Genomic DNA, 20,820 nt, shown 5'->3' on the forward strand with positions numbered 1-20,820 from the left:
TTGCTCAGTGTGCCAAATGGAAAATAACAGCTCACATAATTAAAATGTCTGGGAGTGGATATCTGGCTTCAGGATCCACTGGGTCAAGGTATTTGTTATCTCTCTCTCATTCCTTCCTTTTTTGGAATTTCTCCCAAGATTCACATAGTTTTATTTATTCAATATTTTAGAGTCAGTTATAATTGTTTAGTACTTCAGATGCTAAGATTTTCATGCTTTCTCATGTGAAACATTCCTATAGTTCAAAAGTAGATAGTATATAAAATTTACTCAGATAACTGACACTTGCATCAGATATTTTTACGCACTTCCAACGCACCATCCCTTTTTATCATCATCTTAGTATTACCCATTTTCTGTAGGTTTTAAAATTTATTTGCCTAAAAGTGCGTAAAGTTACCTCTGGGGTTTTTAGTTGCTCTATTTCAAACATCATTCTCTTTCATTATCATTTTTTTTATATTTGTTCTATTTTATTGATTAAGTAGTTTGTCTTATTTTGCTTACCTTTTCAAAGAATCAGCTTGTTAATTTATATATTAGTTATGTTGCTTCTGTTTTCAACTTCCTTGACTTCAGATTTTAAATTCTTATTGCTGCTTACTTTGCTTTTTTCCTACCTTTTTGAATTGTATGTTTAATCTCTGTATTTTCAGTCTTTTTTCTTTATTAATATAATTTCTTAAGCCTATACATTTCTTATGAGCACTGCTTTAGTGGTCCCACAAATTTTTATGTATAAATAGGAGTGCATGATAAATATTTTCTAAAAATTTTGTGTTTAGTTTGTATTTGCTCTTGACCCAAGAAATATTTAAGAGACATTAGTTTTTTTAATTGCCAGATGAAAGTATATTTTTTTAAAATTTTGCATTAATTTCTGGTTTTTATTGCATTGCCATCAGAATGTTTGTGTTATTTTTATATCACAGACCTTATTGAAATTTCCTTTGTGTCATGACATAGACATAGGTACATAGGAAATAAAATAGATTGATTTTCATTCATATGTATACATATGTATATATATGAGCACTTGAAATTTGAAAGTATATTCATGTATATTTTTTGCCCTATAGTAGTAGTATAAGTAGTAGTATATATATGTTTATAAAAATCTTCCTCACTGATTATGCTTTTTATGTATTCTGTGTACTCTTATTTTTTATGAAATTTATTGGGGTGACATTGATTAATAAAATTACATAGGTCTTAAGTGTACAATTCTATAATACATCATGTATATATTGTATTGTGTGTTTACCACCCAAAGTGAAATCTTCTGTCACCATATATTTGACCCCCTTTATCATCTTTTACCTCCAGCTACTTTTATACGCTTGTTTTAACTTAGATTAAGAGAGGTAAATCAAAGGCCTCTCTTATTTAATTTCTATTTTCCCTTGCATACCCTCTAGTTTTATTTATCAAGGTGGCCTTTGTGTTATTTTATACATAGATTTATACATTTTGTATCTTTATTGTGAAATGTAGCCTTTTTTGCATTATAATGAGTCCTTTATCTTGTTTATGGTTCTTTGAGCTGAATGAACTCTGCCATGTCAGATGTCAAGATCAAGCCCTGGTTTCATTTTCTTTCATTGCCAGGTGACTGACTCATTTCTTCGTTTTTAGCCTTTTGAAATCACTTTTAGATGTATTTATTGTATAAGGCATACAGCTGGGTATTGTTTTTTGTTGCAATCTGAAATCCTCCTCTTAGGTGTGTTACACCAATTATATTTATTTGTGTGCTTGACTTCAAGATTTTTGTTTGTTTGTTTTTTGTTTTTGTTTTTCTTTTTTTGTAAATGTGTTTGGTTCTGTTTGAACTTCATCGGGTAGTTAGGAAGCTTAATATTTTTGTTGTAGTGGTTTCCTTTATGCCAATGTTTTTGTACCGTGCTTGTAAACCTTATTTAGGCTTCTACTTGCTTTCCAAGCTTTAAACTATTTTCAGTATTTGATCTTTTATCTCCAGGATAATCAAATATAGCTAATTCTACTTCCCCCTTCTCTCCCTTCTATTTTCTTTTGTGCTGCAATATTTCTATGATGTTGGATTATTTAACAAAGCATGTTCCTCTCACATCCTTCTACCCATGTGTATTTTAGTCTTAGATCCTCAATCATGCATTATTTAATGCTTACTACCAGCTTTTTTACTGCAGTTGTCTCCATCATTCTTGGATGGATGAAGCTCAGCCTCTAATGTCCTGCTGGCCCTTCACATTTTGACATTTTGTTTCGAGTTTGCACATGTATGGAGGGAGTGGGGAGGCTAGATATAGATGATATAGATATAGATACAGATATAGATACATAGCCACTGCCATACACACACACACACATACACACACACACACACACACACACACACACACACACACGGCAGTATATACTCCCACTAGCGACTGCTCTATTTCACTGGTTCTCAAATTTGTTCCTGATTTGACATTCAGAATCAGGTATTTCCTCCAGGGTAAATCTAAATAAATATTTTTCTGTGTTCTATCATCATTCAGATTCTGCTACAAACTTCTGTGTTCTTTTTTATTCTGCTATGTTTTAGGCTGCTCTAACATATAAAACTCCCAACTTCAATATGAAAGTAACCTGTTATATACAAAGACTTTCTTTAACCATAGAATAATTTAACAAAAATTTTGATTAATACAAGAAGAAAATTGAAAGCACTAACACTTCAATCATTTAAATCCAAATTGTATAAGTATGGTTATTTTACAATATAAAATGTTATACTTTCAACAATAATTAATATCCAAAGTATTTTCAGTGTTCTTAGAACCATCTGTTTACCTCAGGGAAGAAAAATCCACATTGTCTTCGGTTTAAATACATAGTACACTGATTTAAGATGTGTGTCATAAAGACAACACTATAACATCCCAATTTATATTTACGGATGCTTTACCCCCAAGTGTTTCTGAAATAAGTGTTAAGGGAGAAAACCCCAAATTTAACAAAAATAATCTCAGTGCTTTTCAATGTAGACGTAAGTCAGAATGATTTTAGTTCCTTAAGTTTTCAAGTTGTAGCTGAATTTTCTGTGACACTTTATCATTATTATTATTATCATTAGGTAGTTAAAAATTCTCATATCTACTAGTGAATCTCCAGCTTAAAAAGGAGACAACAAAATATTCCTGAAATGAATGACACTGATGAAATGTATTGTGATTCTTTTGAAGTAAACTCATTTTTGTGAATGTAGGCAGCTAGAAAACACCCCTTCCCTGTTAAAATTTACACTTCATTTTCTAACATGGATAATAAGGTGAAATAAATGTGTAGAGAGTGGGTTTTCCTTTTGTTTGGAACCATGAAGTGAGGAGAAAACAATCTTCTGTGACCTGATGATGTACATCAACTTGCCTGAGATTATTTCGAAATTGGAAAAGGTAAATGAATAAAGTGTGCATTATATAGTTAAGTACAAAGATGTCTACGTATGTATTATGTATTAATAAATAATGAGACATAGTATCACTAGAAAAGAAATGGTTTCAGGAGAAAATCTTTATATTTTCTTTGAAAACTGGTATTAATTATAAGGCAAATTAATCACATAAAAATTTTCTTTTTACTATACTTCTTCCTAAAGTCCTAGTAATTGTTTAGAAAATAGAGTAGTGTTTTTATAACTAGCATAGATATTTGGAGAAATTATACCAAGGGGACACAAAATAAGATTATTTTAGTTGTATTAAATGACAATGACTATTACTTGAAATATGTCACTTTCATTTCAAATGCAGGGACAATTTTTCAGGCTTAGAAAACTGTATAACCAAAATATTTCCAAAGACTTTCTCAATGTCATTTATTTTTCTTGAGCTCCTCCTCTAAACCTAATAAATAAAACAAACAAAATATATAAATATGGTTAAGATGATTAAATATATAGATGTCTAATTTTTCTTTTAACTTTGTAAAAGTAATTGTCAGGAGATTGAATGCTGATAATCGAACTAATGACTCAAGATAGAATAAGTAATATCGTTCGTAGAGGATGGTAACACCAACAACAAAAATTTGAGGGTGTGATAAAGAATAAAAAGTATTTATTTGAGCAAAGGACACATTGCAATCCAGAGAACAGATTCAGGTAGTAATCTAAATTGTTCTCCAAAGGGAACAAAGAAATGTAGTTTACAAAGGGAAAAACCAGAAGAGCTGTTCTCATGAAGGTCTTCCATTTAGATGAAAGGTGCCAATTAGACTAGGTCCTCTGGGATTGGTTAAGCCCATTACATAAAGGGAGGATGCTAGCTGCCCAAATGGATTGGTTCCTTTCAAAGTGAAGGATGCAAATGATCTGGTCATTATGATGAGGCAGAAGTAAAGTCCATATATATCCATGTAGCAATCATGAATCCAGGACGTTTGTTTTTCAGCCTCGAGGTGTGTTTAACAACAGGTCAGTAATTTAACAATAATTCCCAAAACTGAGACATGAGAATTGCTTGTGCTCAGCTTCAAGTGACTCTCTTAGCAATGCTTATTCCATTTTATTTTTCTATTGTCAGGGAGGAAAAAATGTCCCTCTACTGTTTTGAGTTCATAGTTGAAACCCATGTAATAAAAGGCAGAGTAACAAGAGAAAACAAACAGAAGTTTATTAACATGTATACCTTGTATGTACGTGGGATATAGGGAAAAATGAGCAACTCCTTAAGGTGGTTTAGAATTCAAGATTAAAAGCCATTTTGATAGGGAAAAGGGAGGGGAAATGTAGACCTCTCAAGGGAAAATAAATGATTTTTACGAAAGATGAATAAGCCTTAAGAAGAACACATGACAGACTGTGATAAAGTTTGTCTGGGTGTGTTGTAGACTTTTAGTGTCCTTTCCTGTGATAAAAGTGAATCTTCCTGGTTGAAAAAATTCTTGAGGAAGGGATTTATGACAATTGAGTTAATTTTCTGTTTTTAAGCAGATAATAAAGTTCAGAGAAAGCCTCTTTCTGCATTTATTGTTCTCAAGTACCTAGAACTCAAAATAATCAGTATGTCAAAGTGGCATATTTTAGGGTGGCATATTCTGCCACCCTTCACATTCTATGAACACATTGTATGTAACAGTATGATACATAAACCAAAACACTTGAACCCAACCCCAGATCAGCCCTTGCCATGATGATGTCTGACCATAGGCAAGACACCGACCCCTCTGTGTCTCAGTTTCATCATCTCTACTTTAGGATAATAAGTCCCCAGCATATTCCACGTGTTCTGGTAAAATTCAAATTGAATGGCAGTTCTGAAATCAATTTAACAATTTAAAACCCTACACAGATGTTCAGTCACATTTGTGATGTCCTTGATTTTCTTTTGCAGTAGGAACTAATAGATAACACTATCCAGCTCCAGGTCTTCTATATGTATTCTGTCCCCTCAGTTTGTATATGCAAAAAGATGTTTGGAACAATGTTCACATAAAGTTACTTATCTCTGCGTGGTAGTATTGGGTACTTTTTGTTGTTGTTCTTTATATTTCCCTGTATAGTTGAATAATTTTATATGCAGCATAAATTATTTTTACAAATAAAGATTTTTCTTAGGCAAAACTTAATCACAATTACAACACAAATAGAGAATTTCAACATATTTTTACATCTGTGACAAATGTTAATCACCATAAAATATTCCTATGTATCAAAAACTTAAATCCCCCAATGCACAATTCACTTAAAGAATAAACATTATAAAGTACATCGTTTTCTAGCAATCAGATAAATGCAAATCTAAAAAAATTAGGTTTGTCATTGTAAACTGTTGAAAACCAAAGTCAAAATGAATACCTGATAGTGGGGGATGGGGGTAGGGGGGCACATTAACTGCAGATTAGCAACAATAGGAGTAACAGCTGGCTTCTAAACATAAACAGGGAAAGCCATAAATTAAAAAGCTGATTCTGAAATTCATATGGAAATGCAAAGAGGCAACACTTCCCAAGGCAATCTTAAAGAAAACGAACAAAATTTAAAGATGTATGCTCCCAGGTATTAAGACTAATTTCAAAGGTATAGTAAAACAGTGCTGTTCTAGTGCAAGGAGAAAACAATAGGCTGATGAAAGGGAACAGAAAGAGGTTCACGTGTACAAGTACACCTCAGTTTCTTTGTTTTTGTTTGATTTTTACTAAGGGAGGCTGTCATGCAATAAGGAAAGGATAAAATTGTCTATAAATGATACTAGACCAATTTTAAAATTTTAATTACCATAATATCCCTCTATGTATTAAAAAAGTTTTAATCTATCCCACACAGCACACAAAAATAAATTCTATATGGATTAAATCTGATGTGAACAATAGGACAATAAAGGTTTTAGAAGAAAACAAAAAATGGACCAGAAGGAAGTTAAGATCTCTTAAGAAGGACAACATAGTGCCAACAACAAAACATAAAATAAAAATGATAATTTTGACTTCTCTAAAATTAAGGATATCTATTTATCAAACGACAATGAGAATAAAAAGCAAACCAAAAAATGGGACAGATATTTACAATGGATATATTTGACACAAGACTCATATTTAGAATATACAAAAAAAAATTCCTATAAATCAAATTCAAAAGGCAGGCCGTCCAATAAGAGAAATGGTTTTAAACAAATGCTTCATACAAAATATCCAAATGTCCAATAAACACGTTGAAAATAAGTTCAACTTCATTAGTTATAAGGATATCCACATTAAAACCACATCACACCTACATGTCTATAATGAAATCAGCAGACAATACTAAGTGTTAAAAAGGATGTGGGTCAATGTGGAATTTTCATAGACTGGTTGGAGGACTTTGGGAAATTGTTAGGCATTGTCTGCTTTATAGTAACATTCGTGTACCCAATCATCCAGCATTTCTACTCCAAGGTATATACTTGAAATGTATACATGTGCTCACCAAATGACATACATGAGAAAATTTATAACACCATAGTTCTCTACAGACCAAAATCTAGAAACAATACAAATGTCCGGTAACAGTAGATAAGATAAATAAATTAGATTATTTTCATGCAACAAAATTCTCTAGAGTACCAAGAATGAACACATTATTATGACATGTAACAACATGAATCAATCTCATAAATATAATGTTGAGTGAAATAAGCCAGGCACAAACCAGAACACACTACATGATTTAATTTCATATGACTTTAAGTTCCATAGCAATTGAAACTAATGGACTTAGAAGTCAGACTAGCCCATGGTTTGGGGAGAACTGAATATGAGATTGCACAAATAGACATTTGGGATGCTAGTGCCGTTCTATTTCTTGATCTGGATGATGGTTAAATATGTGTATTCGTTTTATAAAATTCATGGAGCCGTAAGCATATGATTCGGCATATTTCAATTTAAAAATAAGGAAAAACGTTCAATGGGATACAATTTTTAAACTGCCAATTATATCTTTTTTTTTTCCTCAGGACAATATCTGTAGTTAGAAATGAAGCAGGAAATATTTTATAAGTCACTTAATATAATGGAAATTGATGTTGATTTTCTGGAAACAATTGGATGATATCTAGCAAAAGCTTAAAAAGTAGATACATTTATCAAATAATACAATTCCCAGGACTTTCTTCTGGAGAAAAAGAGAAATGAAAATAGGCGTATGTCAAAGAATATTTTATCCAGTGGTTATTTCTATATCTAGACATTAAAAACTAATTATTTAGGGATTAAATAAATATATTGTAGTATGGATTTTGATGGAGTGCTCCAAGACATCTAAATTAATGTATTCAGATGGCATTTTCTGACTACTACATCTTAATATTAGGATATTAAATAATAAGCTGGTTATAAAGAAGTATATAAAGTGATTCAATTATACCATATAAAAATGTAATTATTATATAAAAGATAAACACTTTTTCTGAGTAAGGAATTTATTTCCTGTAATATTTTTCCTATATCCTATATTTTCTGGTTCTAAAATAAAGATATAGTAGTTTTACAATGGAATAATCAGCGTATTTCAAAAGAAGCATTCTAATAACACCAAAAGAGTTTTTAAAACAGGCGTTTATAAGAATAACACTTAACCACATCACTTTTTGCATCACTTCTTGTTTTTCCACTTTAAAAGAATGCATGCCTTCAGCTTTTGAATCCATTTCCATACTGCTGTAACATAAATGACTAAACTTTTCTTTATGTTATTTGCTATTCAAATTATTTCTAGTTTATTTTATAATTTTATATAATACCACAACAAACATCTTCTATAGTTTTTTTTTTGTTTTTGTTTTTTTTTTTTTTTTTGTGTGTGTGTGTGTGTGTGTGTGTGTGTGTGTGTGTGTTTGTTACTGGTAAATCAGTTCCTTATCATAAATTCCCAGAAGTGAGAATCCCAGGTCAAAAAGTATAAATGAAATATCCAGCAAGATTCAATTTTTTGAATAATACTTATTCACTACTTAGAAAGTGTTCAAGTCTGGTTTAGGCATACAGGCGATATGAAGATCTCGGTATTGTAATAGTTCAGAGGATAACAGTGAGGCCAATGATGAAATCTGACCATAAGTAGGTCAAATACAATTGGTAGAGGAAAAATCCCATGGGAAAGAAAAAGCATTCCTTGTGTGCCATCAGATTAAAGCCTGTCACCACAGCCACTTGGCTTATTGCTAGACCAACCCTTAAGTAACTATTGCTCTACCTCCATGAATTCCACACATTTATTAGAAATTTGTCTCTGGTTGTTGGCTGAGACTTAATTCAGGCCAACACTCCAGATACTGTGTAAAGAAAGCTATTATCTTTAAATTTTGGAAGGATGTGTCTGCCTTTTTTAGCACCAAATGGCGCTGCCTTTAGTGTCACCATGTATCAAGTTTGTATAAAATTTGACATTTGCTATTTTCACTGCCTCATTTATATCATTATATACATACATACATACATATATATGTATGTATGTATGTATGTATGTATGTATGTATGTATATCTCTCAGTTTCAAACCCCAGGTTGAGTTCTTTCTTTAAGATTAGTTTTACCCAAGTGTATTACCTTGTGTTTTCTGGGATGTGGCTAATTTGGTTATATTCTTTTATTTCTCATACTAGCTTGTTTCTCAATAAGGTTAACAATTGTTTGAAATCTGATGCTATATTTTGTTTTGGAATAGTTCCCTGAACTCTAAATACCTGAGCATGAAAATAATTAAGGTGAAGTATTGAACACAATTGATTTTCTTGTACAAAATATTCAATATGCTCTTTAGATTTAGGGCACTAAAAAGCCTTCCTCTGGATATTAAAACCCATTTTATTGCTTATGGACATTCTATAAATCCTACTGCATACACATTTATCTTCATTGACAATAGCATAAATTTATTCTACTCATGTTATCCAGAACTCTTTGAAGTTAGAACTAAGTTGGAATTGTCTAACAAAGTGAATTTTGATGAACCAGACATAAGGAATTAAAGATAGAATAATATTTAATCAGTTTATATCACTGTAGAGGAAATCAGAGTTTTCTGGGCCCAGTTATGTAGCTTTGCCAAGGAGATAAATGTAACTCAACCAATTTGATGGACTTATGATTCTGGGCCAATTTATCTAATATCTGTATCCAGAATATATAGGTCCATTGCTATCTCTTATTTCCCCCACCAACGAAACCTCTAGCTAGAGAAAGGAACAGACAATTGTTAGGAAAAGAGATCCTTGATCATAAAGAGAATTTTCGTGGAGACACTGACCCTCTGCTCAAATTGCTAAGCTGCATCTGTGTAAAGTATTTAACTTCAAGTTACAAATGAGATTGATAGCTGAGCAACTCATATAGTATGCTTTCCCTTCTGTTCTTATATACAGATTAGAGATATGTTTGTGTATATATTTAAATTAAAATGTTTCTGTAGTATTTATTTCAATAACACGTCTAGATTGTTACAAGATTGATATGTTTCTATACAAAGGGTTTTAATTACTGAAATGGAAAGAAAAATTTATAAGATGGTTTCACTCACAGTGTTGTTCTATAGCAAGGAATTTTAGGAAATAAAAAAATGTCAGCATTCACTTTTAACAGAATGAATTTCAAAAAGTGTTGCTATAATTCTCTTATTTGAGTTAAAAAATCAAATCATTATCAGATTCAAGGTAACTGGGTTTTCTGTTTGAGTATCTGATGCCACAGTAAATAGATGGCATATTGAACAGAGAAGTTCTTCTGCTAAGGGAGACAATATATTCACAGTCGCTGCCTCCCTTTTCATACGTGCATAAGAAAACCTGGAATTGAAAATGGACAAAATTAATTTGGAAGAAGTCATTTGATCTAAATAAAAAGTCGTGCTTCACAGAGTAAAACATATCACACTTTCTGCAGCTGCACATTTTTGATTGTCATTTTGGGGCACAACCCGAAAATAACTACCAACTTTTAACTTTTAGAGTAATGTTGCTGCTACTTTATCAAAGTTTTGTTTCCTTCGTATTCTGTTTGCAGTGATAGCAATATGCTCTTGCTAAAAGTCCACTCACCTTCTACTTTACACACCTCCAACCAGTGATTTACAAATGACCCTGCTTGCAAGCTTCCTGCATCTCCCCAGCACCACATGGGTCACGGCGCTATTGCCTGGAATACCGAGTGACTGGCAGGGACAGCGATGTCTAAAACTTCTCCCATTATCACCTGAGATCAGAATCGACTCTCTTTAGACACTTCTGTTCAAGGGCCTTTTCATTTATTAGTGAACACCTGACCATGTTGTCCTTGAAGGGGCAAGTTATATAAATTGCATCTGGAAAATATTGGAGAGAGACAGGTTAATGCTGGTTGTCTTTCAGATTTAATCATGTGTTAAAGTAAGCACTCTATTCTTCGCATGTGTTACACATACTGAAAAAAGAGATGATGGCAGAGACTGAAAATATAAACTATCACAGCAATTTTGATATCCTTCTATAAAACTATTAATATATGTTTTAATGAAAATTCTAGACAGATGCTAAAAAGGATGGGACACCTTGACAGTAAGCATAAATTGGATTGCCCAGGGAAAATGAAACCTATGTTCACTTTATCAATGCACAAGAAACCTCTAGTTTAAGTAATTACTGATTTTCCTCTAAGATATGTTATAGCTAATCCCATTTTGCTTTCCATTCCTCTTTCCCATTCACCCAGTATCCCTGGTCCCTAAACCCTCTTCCCATATTGTATTTGCATATATACCCTTGAAAATGATTCAGCCCTCCACTCTTCTCAGTTCTCCAAATCTATTAGCCAGTGCTCTTTGAAATTTAGTAAATCCTTAAACTCTGTTTATTTCACATTGTTGCCATGACATAAACCTGGCTGTCTCCCAGTGAGACTATTTCTCTTGAAGTCTTCTAAAGTAATGATTTTTCTTTTTTTTTAACCCTCACCACTCATGTGAAGAATCCCAGGCCCTGCAGCTGCACGTAGGTGTGCTTTGCTTCTTTCAAACCATGTTTTCCAGCAACTTTCCTCAAAAACTCTAAATTTTCAAAGTTCATGCATCAAACTATACCACTTACTTTTCTTTCTTGTGGGCCTGGGTGTACCTCATTTCCTGATGACATGGTATTGTGTCAACATAACTCCAGTAGCCCTAAAAGGCCCATGCACATTCCTGTTAAGGATAGCTGGACTCAGGTTTTCCAAACTACTTGTAAAAATAGGGGATAAAACATTAAGGTAAAGAATTTGGGGCTTTAATTTCTTTGGACTTTATAAGGATAAGAGTATTAAGATTTCAGACTTTAATTCCTTTGATGTTAATGTATTTGCATTCTGACTCAAAAGAGAATTTCATTTCAAACTTTATTTTCTTCCTGGAATTTATTTCAGGAAATTATATTTGAATTCAAAGTAATCTACATTGTTGGCATTTTATTACTGGAGAGTCATTAGGCATTTGGAGTTTCTTAATGTTGTCACTTAATTTCATTTTAATATCTCGGTGAGGCTCTAGTGGATCACAAGGCTGGATACAATTTGTGTTGAAACATGATAGGGAATGGAGTTTCAGCCTTAGCTAATTTAATTAACACTGTGTTACTCTGAAAATAAGACCTAGCCAGACAATTGGCTCTAATGCGTCTTTTGGAACAAAAATTAATATAAGACTTGTCCTTATTTTACTATAAGACTGGGTCTTACATAATATAATATAAGACTGGGTCTCACATTAATTTTTGCTCCAAAAGACGCATTAGAGCTGATTATCTGGCTAGGTCTTATTTTTGGGGAAGCAGCACTACATTTTGGACCCACATCAGAGCATCTTGGGGCCAAAATCTATATTGCCTCAATATTATTGAACAAGAAATAGTCAGTGTTAGGGAGGCATTTTATGAAGGTGGGAGAAGGAGTCTTTCCACACTTTGTTGGTTTTCTCCTTTTTAGGAGGAGGAGACGTACCTGTTATTTTTCTCAGACTTAATGGTAAAGTCCAAGCTGATAACAGAATGCAAAGCTGGAAATGTCTGAGAATCTTATTTCTCTCTCCTAATGATTCCTTCTATAGACAATGTGCCCATTGTCACAACTGAGCTGGACTCTCCCTACACTTTCGCTTCACTAATATTTAGTGAGTGCTATGTGCTAGGGACTCTTCTAAGTGCTCCACATGAACCCTATAAGGGACACTGGATGGCAACAACTTACTGTGTCGATAACATGGAATGTTATTACTTCCATACTATAACGAGACAGTGAGATGCAGGGAGGTTAAATAATTTGTCCAAGACCATTAGTGACAGTTATGTTACCAAATCGCATATCCAGCTCTCAGTCTTCACTGTACTCAACAAGAACTTTCATAAACAATTGAACACTTCCTTCTTGAAACATATTTTTCTTTTGGTTTCTGTTATCCCACCAACTTCTGACTGTCCTATTTTCCTGGTGGTCAGTCCGTCTCAATCCCCTTTGGTGGATTCTATTACACTACTTAATCTGCTAATATTGAAATTCAATGGGGACTTGTCAGGAACGTGATTCTTGTGTATATCTACATTCCTTCTCTGAGCAATCTCATCTGAGACCAGGTCTTTATATGCCATTCAAATGCTGATAACATAAGTATTTATATCACTGGCCCTCATCTCTGCCTTGAAAGCCAGAAGTCTATATTCAAATATTTTATTGCAATTTCAACATAGATTTCCAAAAAGTTTTTCAAACATAAAATGTTCAAATAGAACTACTGAATCCCTACCACACAATCCCATCATGCTCACATCAATACAATCTAAGGGTCATCTGTGACTCCAACCTTTCCATCATATAAATGTATGTAAAAGCACAGAATAGATACATACCAAAATAACAAATGTTATTGCCTCTAGTATGTGTGTTGATGGGAAAAAAAAGGGAAGGTGATATGTGTGTATGTGTATTTTGCATGTAAGAGAAAGGGGTAAAAATGGGGCTTTTACCTTTTTTTCTCAATATGCCTCTTTGGTATTTGATATTTTTTAAAAATAAAATATATCTATATATTACTTTATAATTCAGAGTATTTTTAAAATCCAAGAACCCAATTTCTATGCCAACTATGAAATTACTAGTTTACATTTTTCTGCAATCCTTCTGTTTCACCCAAATGAGACCAAATGATGATCTAAATTCTGTTGTGACTTCATTATGTCTTTATAGACTTAAAGTTTGTGTGGTTGAGCTCTGTAGCTTTGTATGTAACTACCAAAAAACTAAATGACATTTCAAATGCATTGAAATAATTTTATATTTTAACATATTTTATAATTTAGACACCGAAACTACTAAAAATTTAGACTCACAATTTGAAATTGAATTTTTTCTAAACTATAAGATAAATGTTTTTCTAATGTAATTTTTTTTTCAAATTTAGTGATCTATGATTTTACCACACTCTGAAATATAAACAAGTTAAATTAATCGATTTGGGGCCCGGAATGACTGACTTAAAGTAAAATAATTAAAAGAAAAGAATTTGTTATTCAGCTAGCATAGGAAATCATATATTCAACATTTTAAAATGCACTTATTGTGCTTTTTGGGGAGACTATCATCACATTGTAATGTAATGTAAATTGAAAGAGTCAGTAAGTGGACAATACTTATTCCGGAAAACAAAATTGTGTATTAGCCATTAAATTCAATGAGACTTATATTTCATACAAAATTATTAGATTGAGCTTTGATCTGGATTTTTGAAGAAAAGAAATTATCATCTGCTAATTTTGTGTGAAAGAGGTGACAAAAAGAAAATCAAATGTACCTAAGCATGATATATATATTTTTTTTCTTATAAGGTCCATCATACATTGTACTATTTATTTTCTGGTTTATGGTCTTAATTTTCTGCTTTTTGAAAAGTTTGCAAAAGATGTTGTATTTGATTAATTATAGATAGGTTGGCATCCTAATAAGAAAATGGGTAGACTTTTAAAATTTTGGTTTCCTTTTTTAGGCCTATGTAAAATCTAAAAGGAAAAACAAATGTTGACGGCTAAAAGAAACACTGAAGCAAATATTACTTCACACTTATTTTTTTTAACCTCAGAGTAAATTGGAAACGGTTTGCTAAAACAATTATGTATGTTATCAAGAATACCCTAGGCAATATATTGCTGTTTAAGATAATTGTTCAGGAAAGTATCGGGATCTTTAGCTTAATATATGATATGCTTTATTAAAATTTAAAATTCTGCTAAATATACATTCTACTGCCCCTATTTTGTCAAAATTCTAAGAAATTGAATCTCAGAAATACCTTTTTCATTTTTTTACTACCAATTATACAGTAATTCCCTTATTTTCACTGCAAAAGTGTTCTATGGAATGATACATATTACTAAACCTAGTTTCTCCATGTTCACTTTTACTTCCGGTTAAAATTTAGGAAGTCAGTGTTCTGATCGATAAGTTAAAGTTCGTGTTATCAGCCTTCTGCTCCTAGATCTTGGCATAACTTTCGACCTCACCGTCACTGTCTTAGGAACACTCTCATTCCATTTCTTTGTGATTCTCTGCTCATTAACGTCCTCTTATAATTTTCTATCCATACTTTATCTGTGTTGTAGTCCACCTCTCTGCATTGTTGGAATTATTCACTAAGGTTGCCTTCTTGGTTTTCATATTAGCGACTTGAAACTCCAAAATGTGAAAACCATGTAATATATTTAAAAGTGTTTATGAAACTGCCAATGAGAGATGTCAGTTTGAGCACACATGTGTATTCCTCCTCCACACAAAACATCATCGTAATATGATCATGGGATTAATTTCTAACAGGAAAGGGAACAAGGAATGGCAATGAGAGATTTCAATAGATTTTTCTTTTTTTGAAGATGCAGTATAGATGAACGGGTGATGAGAGATGATAGGGAATGGAAGAAATAGAAATTAAGGATATGTGACCCAGCACCTGAAATGGAGGCAGGCCATTTTTCTGGAATGAATCCTGGAATTACTCACTCAGACGCAGCAAGTGGGAGGGGTTGTCACAGAGAAGATCTGTGGAAGACAGGGCTTCACCAGGCAGCCAGGCCCCATTCCCATGCCTTACCCAGGTATGCGGTGAGATCAATCTCCAAGCATTTCTTCCCTGGTGAAAACCCTAAGGGCTCTTCTCTGAAATACTGATCAAAATGATGAGAGAAAAGTAGGGCTTTCAGGAGAGTTTCATTCATTCAACAAATATATTTATAGCATATCTACTCTTTGCCAGTCCCTGATCTGGTTGCCAGAAATATACTGTTAAACAACACAAAGTTTCTTTCCTCATGAACTCACATTCTAGTAGGAATACCCAAAAGGAAACAAAAATAAAAACATATACAAACTAATGTCAACTAATTATAAATGCTGTAAATAAAAATTAAGCAGATTAAGGTGATATGTGTGTGTGTGTGTGTGTGTGTGTGTGTGTGTGTGTGTGATTTAAGTAGTGTGTCAGGGTAAGCATGAAATAGAAAGGTGAAGATAAACAAATTCTTCCCAGAGATAAAAGAGATAATTAGGTGTACAAAAATGCAATATAAATAAAATAAAATAAAATAAAAATGGGATACCAAAAAAAATCAACAAACAAAAATACACTTAAAATTAAAAATAAAATATTTAGAAAATAAGGTAGAGCCATATCCAAGAAAAGAGAGCTAACGCATAAGGACTCAGACAATGAGATATGGAGGCTCATTTCAAGGTTGAATTGCAGTTTGAACTTATTCCAGAGCCTAAGCTCTTTGCTTCTTCTATATACCAATTCAAAATCAACATTTGTTTGTCCTTGCTTAAAATGGGTATGCTGATAATTTGGAGCGTTCTTCTGAGTTGAGAAATAATGCATATAAAGGATCTCAGATAGCAACTGAAACATATTAGTAGTTTCATAAATACTAGAAATTACTAATATATTGCTATGCTCATTCTTTTAGAGCTACAGTTTATTTTTATGCTGTCAACTTTCACGTTCTGTGGGTCATCTCAAAATCTTTACTTTCATTGCTAATGTCTCCTAAGTTCTGGTTTAAAATTTCCATCTGTCTCCTTCATAGTTGCACTTTAATGTTTTGCTTTTAACCTCTTCTCACCATTGGAAAATGTAGTGTAATGAAATTAACCTTAAAATCAGAATCAAAATATTTTGTTAAAAAAAAAAAAAAAAGATCAGGTTCAAATCTACTTTAGCATAAGTTGTGTGACCCTACCATGCGATTCAGTTTCTTCCTTTTTAGTTATCTGAAAGAGGAAGTTCGAGATTTTAACTCGGTGTAGTTCTAGTGTGCTTTCTAATCTAATTCTACAAGCATATTACAGATTTATGAATCATCTATACTCCTTTGCATCTATACTCCTTTTGTCTTCTGACAAAAAAGACAATTGAGCATCAATTTTCACAATCTTTTTTTTTATTAATTTCCTTCTATTCTTCCTTACTACTATTTAACTTTGTCTGTTATTGCTTAATATCTGGGCGATCAATGGTATCTCCCAGGCTGGCCTCTCTGTCTAAAACCTCCATTCTATCCAATTAATACTATATATTGCTACCTTTTTGGTTGTCCTAAAACATCAATTTGATTATTTTACTCCCCTCCTCAAAAACTTTTGTGACTCACTATGACTTTCAGGAAGAGAACTCCTGTATTTGACACTCAAAGACTGATATGCCAGGTCACCACTCCAAACAAGTTATTTGCCAGCCTCAAATATGGCTTGTGCTGTTTTTGTTTTTGTTTTTTTTTTACCCAATGACTTTCCTCGCATTTGTGGTTTTTGTTTGTATTAAACTACACTCCCCACACAATACTCTGAATTCCACCCATCTTTCAAAGTCCAGCCAAAATGTCTCCCCATTTAAAGACTTCAGATTGTTTTCTTTGAACTACTTTAGAACTTATGTCAGTACAATTAATATATCATTTTTAACATATCACTCTACTTTAGAATTATTTGCATATATATCTTAAGACGTCTATTGGATTTCAAGTTTTTGGATAAAATAAATCATCACTACAGCACCTAACATGATGTCTGGCATGCTGAATATCCTATAAATAAATATATGACATTATATAATGCATTTTTCCTTGGACAAAACAAACAGGGATTCCTTTCTTCACTTTAAATATTATCAGAAAAGTATGTGATGAGACTATTGACATTTTGTAGCATAGATTTACCAATAAAATATTTTTTATTGAAAAACAGCAATAATGTTGAAATGTGTTCACATTTATAAATCTCAATGTGCATGACAGAATAAAAACAATACTGTTCAAAGATTCTTCCTCAGAAAATAAAAACTAAATAAGAAGGCATTAGTCAACTGTATCTGATGAGAACTTTTTTTAAATAATCAGCAATGAAATAATTACATAAATCTTGAATTTCTCTGCCAGTTGAATAGCACAAGGAAAGACAACTGCATTCCCTTCAGTATTGTCAGATAATAAAAATTCTAGAGCACAATGTAGTAAATCCTCTGGAATAATCATATTAGGATAAACCTTTGCCTGGAACTCTAGCACTGCATAGAATGCTACTATTGCCCATAAAATGATATATAAATAGGTAGCCTTCATCTATAAAGATAAAATTACTCCTCTACTATCAGTGAAATATATATGATTTTTATATATATTCTGCTTGTGAATAACTATATTCTCTACTGAAATAATTGTTTGGCTTCAGATGACACACATAAGTCAAACATATGTTTTGGTAGAGAGACCTGGGCACTAACAAGTACTTATTGTCATTTAAATATATTTTTTCTTCACCATGGCTGAAATAAAACCAACACATTTAATTGTACTTATTTGTTAAACAACTGACCTTGAGGTTGAAGATTGCTATCCTTTTTGTGGTGTTCCCCTTTCTCAATCACAATTCCTCCTACATATTCATGAAAATTGCTGGTTGATATATTCTTATGCCATGGGATTCCCAAGCTATTAGAGCATAGTTGTTACTTACTGATGAAACTGGTTTCCTTACAGATGACCATCCCAGAAATATTTGAAAAGGCTTTTGAGAAAGAAATAAGATAAATTAAAAAAAAAAATTAGGGCTAAAGTATTTTAGAATATTGTTAAGACGTATTGGAAAATCATATGTGTGACATGTAAATCTAAAATAATAAAATATATATAAAATTGAGAATACTTCATGTAAACAGTAGAGAAGGAAATGACATTGGCTCCTAATTAAATAAAAAATGTGATATTTCAAATTCTTAGACATTGCTGTAATGTTCTTGGCACGTAGGCCACAAATAATGAATGTTTTCTTGATAAATGAGTTTCCTGAGTATTCAAAAGTGATTTTTCCTATTGACCAAGCTGACCTTGTTTTATGTCTCCCATGCCACCTATACACTGATCTACATATATTGTTCTAAAAGTGACACATCTAGTAAATTTTGGAATCCAAAAAAAGCATAGCTTAAAAACATAGATCATCATGGAATTCTAATGGAAATAGACACTTAGAAGATATTTGCTATTTTCACATGAAAGTCAGTTTTTCACATTCAAGCTATATATAGATTTAAACTCAGAACCAAAACCTTCAGAAAACTGCATCATATACATATATGTGTGTGTATATACATGAATGTGTGTGTGCGTGTGTGTGTGTGTGTGTAGTCTGACAATTAAGTTCATTAACCTGTTGCAACAATGTTGATAATCCTTTTTAATATTAGAGGGATTATTTATTATGAATTTGTACCAACTCAACAAACAGTTAACCAAGTTTACTATGTGGAAAGTATTGAAAAGACTGCATGAAAAAGTAAAGACAACCTGAACTTTTGCCAACATTTCATGGCTCTTGTATCACGACAATGCACCAGCTCAAACGGCACTGTCTGTGAGGGAGTTTTTAGCCTGTAAACAAATAACTGTACTGAAACACCCTCCCTACTTACTGGATCTGTCCCCCAATGACTTCTTGTTTTTTTTGTTTTTTTTTCCCTGACAATAAAGGAAATATTGAAAGGAAGACATTTTGATGGCATTCAGGTCATCAAAGTAATATGATGAAAGCTCTGATGGCCATTTCAGAAAAAGAGTTCCAAAATTTCTTTGAAAGGTGGACTAGGTGCTGGTGTCAGTGCATAGCTTCCCAAGGGGAGTGCTTCGAATGTGACCATTGCTGATATTCAGCAATGAGGTATATAGGTATGTAGCACTTTTTCTAGGATGAGTTTGCAAACTTAATTGTCCAACCTCATATATATATATATATATTTTTTTTTTTCTCCTTATATCATGGTTACTTAAGAAAATGTTTCATATTTTCTTATCCATATTTATTTTATTAAGAATCCATTCTTACCTGAACCCACAGGTTAAACCAACATAATTTTAAACATGGTTGGGGTATGACATTTAGATTGGACTAAAAAAGAGCAAGAATATCCTTGAGATTAATTTAAGTCATTTATTCTAGAAAACTGTAAATATTGTATCATTGTACAAGCTTCCATCCCACCTTTCATAGTGACATGAGCCATGGTGGTAGTTTATATGCTATGGAGAAAAGAGTTAATCTTCCCCCAACATAGGCACATTGGATAGCATAAGGATGAGATAGAAAGCAGACTTGCTTGTTCTCTCACACACAGTACCTGTGAGATACAAGGGACAGAAGATGCTCAGACCTCAGTGGGAGGAGAGGATCATTCCCCATCATGTCTAGTAATAACAACCAATGTTTGTACATTCGTCATGTGTGAATTCCAGTCAATCCTAAAACTGCTCATTGACAGTTGGAGAACTGAGCCACAGGTTAATCTGAGTATCTTCAAAGTTTCATGTTATTTGACTACGAGAACAATGAGGTTAAAGGTTGTTTTTTGTTTGTTTGTTTGTTTTCTGGTCATTTAGTATAAAACTATCATTATATGTGGAATAGGGTAGAGAAAAATTTGCAACACAACATTTTTTAAAGCTAAAGAATATGTCAAAAATATGCTCATATCATAAAAGCCCCGACTTTCATTTTATCGACCCATAACTAGTATCTATATATGAATATATCCTCTATGCATCCATCCATCCATCAAAGAAGTTACACAAAGGTAGCATTATGTAGATATATGTGACATTCAGAATTCCATTACTGACTGTACCTGTAGTCCTAAAGAAACCATGTTCTCCTTGCAATGAGTAAAAAGTGATGACTAGAATTACGCTCAGATAGGTTTTCTTTGACATTCACCTCCAAGCTTTCTATCTACTTCTCCAATCTGTATTAATATTAGTATAATAACCTTACCTGACCCAGAGCTGCAGGC

This window comes from Rhinolophus hipposideros, assembly GCF_964194185.1.
Source record: "Rhinolophus hipposideros genome assembly, chromosome: 3".
NCBI lineage: Eukaryota > Metazoa > Chordata > Mammalia > Chiroptera > Rhinolophidae > Rhinolophus > Rhinolophus hipposideros.